Source organism: Triticum aestivum, chromosome 5B, assembly GCF_018294505.1.
Source record: "Triticum aestivum cultivar Chinese Spring chromosome 5B, IWGSC CS RefSeq v2.1, whole genome shotgun sequence".
NCBI classification, from domain to species: Eukaryota; Viridiplantae; Streptophyta; class Magnoliopsida; order Poales; family Poaceae; genus Triticum; species Triticum aestivum.
The window spans coordinates 265,096,320-265,105,670 of NC_057807.1; the positions used below are offsets into that span (position 1 = coordinate 265,096,320).

Here is a 9,351-nt window from a genome sequence, read left to right on the forward strand (position 1 = left end):
ACCTGTTAATGTGACATGCCTTCCTGTATTTAGTACATAGTACATCTGTCTATTAAGCATGTCCTTACATAGAACTATTGTTTTTTTATCCCGCATCAATCAATATGACGAGACACCTTTAGTATATGCAGTGCGATATTAGTTGCATCTTTCATATGATTTATAGCATGCGCTGCTTCTAATTTGTTGAAATTCCATTTATGATGGGATGCTTTTAACTTGGCAGTCATATTGGTTGCATCTTTCATGTGGTGTCTAGCTTGCATTGCTTCTTATTTGCTGGAATGGTTTCTGCTTAGTTTACACAAACAGTTGTGAACATGCCATGCTGTCCTGCTTTTCGTACATATTCCATCCTGGTATCATGTGTTTGCCTTACATCAAAGTAGTGATTGTCAGTATCATGCATGAATGAGTTCTGAAGAGAGAATTTTATTGCTTTTTCTTGTCGGTTTTACTTGACAATTCAAAATCAATAAGGCGGAAGGAAGTTAGCAAGGCAGCGGATAAAGGTGCTCCTTCTGAACGGAGGGCCTCTACAGTTTCTACTCCTCCACACCTCCAAGATGATTTTCAAGACAACACATGCATAGACACTCAACAAAGCTGTGTTTATGATGAGCATGTCTCCCCTAGTGCAGCATCGCCGGTGCTCCCTCTAACTTGGCACTGTTATGTGGTTGCATGTTATGTGTGATGTCTAGCTTGTATTGCTTCTAATTTTGTTGAATTCCATCTGCTTACTTTACACATCTATTTATATATAAAAAGTACTTGACGGGTTAACCAAAATAAAGATAATTAGTTTTAAAATCCCACAATAATTAGAAACATCCGACCTTTAATTACGTGTACCTATTTTAAATCAACAATGTGCGACCCTCAGATCTTCATAAACCAAGTGGCCCCGTAACGTGAGAAGATCTTCATAAATCAGGTGACCCCGTAATGTGAGATCATAACAAATTGGATCCATAATAAAAAAAATGTTACAAGTAGGGTCAGATTTCTCGGACTTCAGGACGTGAGACTATAACAGGTTGGACCTGTACACAAACTCATGATAGGCTGGACCATTAACTAAAAAAACAGGCCAGCACCATCCCACGAGCGGCCAGACCATCCCATATAATAAAAAATGGGGCGTACAGGGTAAGAAACATGACCAAACTCTGAAGATCCTTCCCACAAAAAAACTGTACAAAGATGACATCTCTCCAAACAAATCCAAACTCTCAGAAATTTGCAGATATTGGATCTCTCCTAACAGAATATCTCTAGATAGGACCAAAATCTCATGGTCGCATGCATATATAAAATCTCTCGGCATCCGAACAACCTTGTACATCATCTTCCTCCAGTGAACAACACTTTGAGGTCAACTTCCTCCAACCAGTGGCACTTCGGCATTGGGCACCAGCCGGCTCCGTTGAGCAACTAGATCACCTTCAGTATGTACGATTTGCATGAAATTATAGATCAGACCTATTAAAGGATAATGAGAGGATGTCGCCCACTGTGCCCCCCACAAAAAGAATGAAAAACAAATGGAGACCCTCAATTACTCTGGGCAGTGCTAAACTAAAATCTTATTCTAGCGTGATCCTCTACTATATTTTGGGTTATGGGATGGCTTCCATAGGCCTCAAATCCATTAAGAAGCACAGGGCAGTGTAGTATGGTAATCACTTGGAGTTTTTAGATTAGATAATGGTTCACATAATATTTTGCATGAGTACCTTGGTAATTTTGTCTAATAAAGTTCCTCATTAATCAGGTAGAGATTGCTTCGGCCGGCTTCTACTAAAAAATACTCACGATATTTTTGTATTCACATGATGATTGAAACTTAAGTTCCTCTTTATCATTAAAGATTTCTGCAAATCACAGGTCTCGAAAATAGATCTCCTTTACTTGTACGACCAAAAAAAATATTTATAGGGTGAAAAGTAACAAAAATAATGAATATTCATAAACTTGAGCATTAATCTGTAATAGTAGCACACCCACCACCAAGCGGGGCGGTTGGTCAAGGTGTCAAGCGGCCGAGAAGGGTACTCCCATGTCCAATGACCAGCGGGAGCACCGCCATGATATTTATCGTCGTCCATCGCCACAGCAAAGCATGATCTCTAGCTCCACCACTGTCTGTAATAATATTATAAATATCATCCACTTTAGCTTTATTCGATTTTTTTCAAGAAAACGCAAAAGAGCTTGCATTTCATTGGATTTAAAAGAGAGCTTTAGCTTTATATTTGCACTCCCTGATGTGCAGAAATCAACAATGAAAAGAAAAGAGGGGCCACATAACAAGGAAGGTTAGAAACCTGCCAAGATGGTTAAAACAAAACATATATGTAATCCAACAAGGTGATCCGTTACTAATGATGAATATTTTGTGTGTGCTATCACAACAAAACTAAAACACAAAAGGCAACAATTCCAGTTAGGCGTTGGGGGTTTCTAATTGATTTTAGCTTTAATGATGAAACTTATTTTAAATTGTTATCTTATTGATGCAAGTCGAGACAATCAACAAAAATAGCAAGATTGGAAGGAGAATGAAACTTCAAGACAAGAAAAAGAGACAACCTTCAATCATAAATGGAGATGTGCCAGACTTTGCGGCTACACAAAAAGGAGAACCTTTGATCCATGCGAAGTAAGAAAATCTCCACAAAGTTTCACCCTTATGCAGGTTATCATCCATTTGATTTAATTACAGTTCTCAGTTCAATTTCTAAATTTTAACAATGCACGACTGGTATTACAGTATACAGGAAGCAACATTATGTACCTTGCTTATGCTTTGCACATCAGTTCTGCTATCTATGTGCTCAAATCTTTCAAAGCATGAAAATTTACCTTCATTAACTCGGTGGTTTCGATGTAGTAAAGTTATATCTCACACATTTTACCGTAAAACAAGTGGTTATAAAGTTCGGACGCCCATGCATTTCCATATCTTTGAGTGCGGATAATTTTAATTGCTCTATGAAATCACAAAAACATGTTACATTTCGTTCTATCTATAGCTAAGTATAACACGTATGCATGCACTGCGGCTAAAGCGAAAAATATTGTTCCATTCCCACAAGGAGAAACAAAATGCTTCTGCCGGAGATGAAACAATATCTTACTTCTACTAATTAGGATTTATGTTTATGTAGGGCAAGTAACTCAACAAAAGGGGGGAAATATGACAGAGTTGGGAATACGAAAAATGGGGACCTGCAGGTCGAACTTCGAAGAATGTTGTCGCTGTGGAGGATGAGGACCGTGTCCCGAGCTGCCTCGAGTGAAAAGAGCGACAACGCTCTAGCTTATGCGCTTGGGGAAGAGAACCTCGCCGCCATCCTCACACCCAAGCTGGATCTAAGAGGGATGCGGCCTGGGGGAGATGAAATCCACGACCAAATCAACTACACAGACACCAATTACAACGGGTCAACGACACTGTGCAGATCGATAATCTCGCCTCCTCCATCGTAGTTTACCAGCAAAGGGCTAGGAGAACAAGGAGGCGTACGAGGAGCCAAACTAGCTGTCGTCCCTGTGGCAGCACCAGCTGCGGAGTGGCTTGAGGTGAGGACGAGGAACCTCAAGGCAGCGAACAAGAGAGCAAGCTGATGGGAGAGCAGAAATTTTTGAGTGAGCAGAGAGAATAAGGAAAACAGAAAGGGGATCGGGCAATAGGAACATTGTCACTGTGTGAAAATATGAGTGGGTGGAGAGAACGGAGAAGTCCGGGAGACTACAGAATGGGGAAAGTGAACAATCATACTGGTGGGCCTATGAAACCGATTATGTTCTGTACACTGTGAGAGCAAACTATGTGACGTGAAAATATAAGCCACCATTGATACTACCGAGGGCACGTCTCTTAAATAAATGAACTGATCATGGGAGCACATACCTACCAACATACTCCCTCAGTTCCTAAATGTAAGTCTTTTTAGAGATTTCAATATAAACTATATACGGAGCAAAATGAGTGAATCTACACTCTAAAATATGTCTATATACATTCGTATGTAGTTCATACTGAAATCTTTAAAAAGACTTATAGAGTATTTAGGAACATAGGAGGTAGGCTTTATCGATTTGTACAAGATATAAGCAATAGAATAAAAATGTAAAAGAAAGATGTAAATATAGTTAGCATATCTCGCAAAAAAATACAGTTAGCGTGACATGCATAATTTTTTTGAACATCAGTACAAACGCAAGAGCACATACATACATGTATACACTCACACCTATGAATGCACACACACGCACACCCTACCCCTCATGACATGCATAATTAGCAAGTAAGGGATGAAGGGATCACAATGTGTATATATGTAAGGGATCACACATACACATCAGTACCCCCTTTTCGACGAAAACCCAAACGTACCAAAAACAAAACTATGTTTGCAAGAGTACTATATTTGAAATGTCATCATATTTGGTATAAAAAATTGTTGGACAGATAAAATAGTGTGGTCTCACATTTATAACTTAATGAAATCCTAGCCTGCGCATTGAGCGGGCCACTTTGCTAGTTATACTTGAATAAGACACGTGTTCCTGTTTCTAGAACATACAATATCTGTCTATCACACCATGTTCTTACATCAAATTACTACTATTGTGTAACCTGCAACAATCACTTATAATAAGACACGTTTGACTTCGGAGTGTGATATAGGTTACATCTCACATTCTCTTCTAGCTTGTACTACTAATTTGTTGAAATGGCACTTATGACGAGACAGTTTTAACTTGGTAGAGTGATATTCGTTGCATCTTTCATATGGTGTCTAGCTTTCATTGCTTCTAATTTGTTGAAATGCCTTCTCCTTAGTTTACACATCATAAGCTGTGAATATGCAATGCTGTGAATATGCAATGTCACTAATGACGAGAGACCTCTAACATGGTAGTGTGATGTTGTTTGCATCTTGCATATGATTTATTTCTTGTACTGCTTCACATTTGCTTAAACGCCATTTATGATGAGACATTGTTAACTTGGCAGAGCGATATTTGTAGCATCTTTCATATGGTGTCTACCTTCCATTGCATTGCTTCTAATTTGGTGAAATGTCTTCTTCTTAGTTTACACATCATAGTTCTGGTTATCTCTTCCGTCCTGTTTTTCATACATATTACATCCTCCTATCATGTGGTTGTCTAACATCAAAGTTCATATTGTCTGCATCACGCATCAATTTGTTCTGAAGAACTAAATTGTTATTCGTTTTTCTTGTCGGCTTGACTTAACATGGCACAGAGAAAGAGGAAGAAACACAGAATGGCAGGGAATGAGAAGTGGATGAATCCTGCAGATTCTGCTGGTATTGATGGTGCAATAGAAAGTCAAAGTCCAGCGGAAAATTCTACAAACACGGCATCCCATGCTACACGAGCTGCAAAAAAATCCAAACAGAAACAAATAGCTGCCACTAAACAAGCAGAGACAGCCCTAGTTCTTGCAACACCTACCACAGTACTACCAGCTGCACGACTTACTCATGCGTCAACTGAGCTAGCAGCACGTACCCAAGCTCCCTTGCCACCTGACACTACTTCCCAAGCACTCTTGACACAAGACGAGTTGGCAATATCAGATGAACCTTGTGAGATACAACAGCAAGAAGGTAGTTGCTGGAGTCAAGTTACAGTTACATGCTTCTTTATATGTAGTCTCATAGTATGATGTACACTAACACTTCCTATGTTCGTTGTTGGACTAGCACCTAGGCGCAAGAGGAAACAAACATCAGGGATATTGCTCGATAGGTTAACTAAATCTAGAGGAGGAAGAATGGAGATTGGTTTTGAGGCAGGTTTAAAAAGGCCACGTGATGCTACAGAGTCAGCCAAGTTAGTAGCAGAGGCAGCAGTTGTCGTTAGGTGTCATGTACGTATCCTCCCAACATGGATTCAGTATAGGAATGACAAAGATGGAACCCAGTTCAACACCTTCCTCGACCATTTATCTTTAAGTATGGTTATGTATGGAAACTAGTAATATCGTCTTGCTCTGTCCCATACTTTCTAGGTTGCTGATAATGAGACTCCCATAATTTTCAACAGATGAGGTTCAAGTTGGATAGCCAAGATGATGCAACCAGACAAGCTTGCACCCATGTTTTCAAGTCTGCTCTGCAAAAGTATCGGTATAACTTGAGGAAAACTCACTTTGAAGGCAAGGCTAACAGTGAACTTTCCCAAACATCTCCAGTGGAAAATATATCAGATGAAGACTGGAGTGGCCTTGTTAAACACTGGTCTGATCCGAAGTATCAGGTACATTATATATATGTGATCAGATCACATGTCGAAGTCCTATTTATGCATGTGCCACACAAATCTATCTTCTTGTAGGTAAACTGTTCAAAGAACAAGGCCAACCGTACAAAAGTGAAATTCCAACAGACGACAGGATCTCGTAGCTATATTGCACACTGCGAGGCTCTTGTAATTAGCTGTTGTTTCACTCTTTTCGCTGTACCATATTATCAGATCTATATTGACTTGTTCAAAATGCAGAGGAAAGCCCGCAAGGACCAGAAAGTACCTGAACCAAAGGTTGTGGAAATCTTCAAGGACTGTCACACCAGCAAGAAGGGCATGACTACAGCAGTCAAAGCCGTTGTTGTAAGTCCTTAATCCTCATGCCTTTTAACTAGTACTTACTCTGACTTGTGCGTTGAACTACATGGCTTGCAGCCTATGTCTATTACTCTTTTCAATTTTATACACAATTGTCTTAGCATATCATTGCACCTTACAAGGTTTAAAAGAGAGGAGTGATGTTCCTTTGATCTTGAAACATAATCTAGTTCTGTGCTGGACTTGCCCACACAATGTTACAATTGCTTGTTTGTCTGTTCTCAGTTGTTTTGTGATATGAATGATGTCATACTATGCTTACCATATTATAAACTCCGTCTCTTTATCCTTAGCCCTCAATACAATGTGAAGAAATAGACAATACATTAGCGATGGTACATGGTCATATGTTTGGAACCTGGTTTTATTATGTACTTTGCAATAAAATACAACTAATATTTTACATGGGTTCAGCAGAATAAGTTCTGTATATAGACGAAAGCTATTTTGTTTGGTTTTGCTGCCTCCTTAGTATCTTCTGTTCTAGTACTACTAATTTAAAACCTCAACTTTTCAGCGAGCTATAGAAAAAATGGTGGAACCGCCACATTCTGAAGGTGGCGAGGCAACTATAACCGCTGTCGGATTTCGAGTTCCGGCAGACCCTTGAGGTTCGAACTCTGGGGTGCGCACGAAGATTTTTCCCCTACCAGCTCGCGTGTCGATGGCTCGCAAGGAATCTAAGCTAGAAAGAGGAACACACAAGGGACACGAGGTTTATACTAGTTCGGGCCACCGTTGTGGTGTAATACCCTACTCTGGTTTGTGGTGTGGTGGATTGCCTCAGAGACTGATGAGGAACAATACAAAGGGAGAACAGCCTCGCGAGGGCTGTTCTTGAGCTGGTGCGATGAACTACTTGGGTGAGTTCAGTCGCCTCTCTCTCTCTCTAGTCTATGTGTCTCCAAGATGCTCTCGATGATTCGTCGATGCCTCCGCTCTGTGGTGGCTAGTCCTATTTATAGAGGGAGGCCCTGGGCCTCTTCCCAAATAATGAGCGAGAACGGCGCCAACAATTGACCATTTTGAAGGGGAACATCTAGTACACATATCCTGACTAAAGTTGGTCTTCGGCTGCCAAAGGCTCTGGCGGTGACGCTGTCCTGGGCTCCACGATGACCTCCATCCTGTCGTTCTGCTGGTCTTGGTCTTGTTGCACTGAAACAGTAACCTTTGCCTGATGCCTTGGTGTCACATCCCTAGTTCTGGTATGACCTAGACTAGCTAGTCATGTGTGCATCACGTTTAAATTTCATTTAAATTTGAAATGAGGATTTGTGAAACCCTTAGAATCATTTATGGAAATGACCCAGATAAAAAAATGCTCCAAAAAGGTCCAAGAAAATGATCATGTTGCCCTCTGAAAATACTGGACAGAGATAAAAATCAAACCATTATTTTTGGGAGCTCATAAGTATTTATTTTGGGCATTTGGAATTAATGCATAATTATTTGCATTGGATATATAAATGTTATATATATATTATATGTCCAAAAATTGTGCCACTTGTTGAGGAGCACTCGAATAATACCACCAGTTCCTACAAAAATTGGCATAAGTAAATAAAATGATTTAGTGTTTAAAACTAAATCAAAACAGATTACAGAAAACAAAAACAGAAACAGAAATAAAGAGAATCTTACCTGGGCCGCTTACCTGTGTAGCCCAGCGACCCAACAGGCCGGCCCAGCTAACTGGCAGTGCCAGTCGTCGTCTCCACCGCGCCAGGAGGACGCCGAGCACGCACTCACCGCACGCGGCCATGCGCCCGGCCACCTCCTGCCTCTCTGCCTGCTCCGCGACTCCCTGCAGCATCGCCACGCAACCCCCCCCCCCCCCCGGCTCCCCTAGCTCTCAGTCGTGCTCATCCCCTCCCCTTTCTCTCTCTCGCGAGCACCACCGAACGAGCCTTCGCCGCCGCTGCTCGCCGTCGTGTCCATCGGCCACCCCTCGCCCTGTCGCTGCGCCTAGAGGCTCCGCCACATCGCCGGCTACCTCCCCGTCAAGCCATGCGCCTCGGGAGGCCCTGGAGAGCTGCCTCGCCGCCGTCTTCATCTCCGGTCGCCGGAGATCGGCTTCGCCGCCCCGCCGTCTTCTGCGCATCCCCGAGCTCGCCGACAAGCCCGTCGAGTCCGCCGTGAGCATCTACCCGTTTCCCCTCTCTTCTCCCCCTCGTTCCCGCGTCGTAGCCGTCGTTTCCACCATGGCCGAAGCCATCACCGCCGCAGCTCCTCTCCGTCGTGGCCACAGCCGCGCGCGCTCACAACGGAGTGCCTCACCGTGCTCAGGAAGCTCCCAGAAGCCTAACGCACACACCCACTCGCCCTCTCGTGCACCGTAGCGCCGAACCCAACCCCGACCGAGCTTCGGCCGCCGCCGAGCTCGTCGCCGGCGCCACTCCGGCCACTCCCCGGCTGAACCACCACCACGGTTGGATGCGGACGAGCGTCCGCATCCCGTAGCTGTGCTTCGCGCGCCAAACTGAGCCCTGTGGGCGATTTCCGTGGCGCTCCGACGTCTCGGGCCTCGCCGGCGGCTTAACGCCGGTGAGGTTTGACCCTTTGACTTCGCCGGCCGTCAGGTGGGCCCCGTGGGTCAGGTGATTAGCTTAAGGCTAATCACCATCTAACTAACCCTGACACTGACAGTGGGACCCTACGCCCTAATGTTTTAATTAGATT

General features: G+C 42.9%; 1 long non-coding RNA gene across 3 annotated transcripts; it reads right to left on the minus strand.

The window, feature by feature from the left end:
• Window positions 1-888: 888 nt before the first annotated feature.
• LOC123111282 (uncharacterized) lies at window positions 889-3,829 on the minus strand. Of its 3 annotated transcripts, none has more exons than XR_006454360.1 (3): window positions 3,235-3,816; window positions 2,011-2,148; window positions 889-1,446 (listed from the first exon to the last, which is right to left on the minus strand). It is a non-coding gene; the product is annotated as an uncharacterized lncRNA (long non-coding RNA). The 3 variants fall into 3 exon arrangements; XR_006454358.1 differs by lacking the exon at window positions 889-1,446 and having other exon boundaries at window positions 1,892-2,148; window positions 3,235-3,425; window positions 3,533-3,811; XR_006454359.1 differs by lacking the exon at window positions 889-1,446 and having other exon boundaries at window positions 1,892-2,148; window positions 3,235-3,829.
• Between the last annotated feature and the right edge of the window lie 5,522 nt (window positions 3,830-9,351).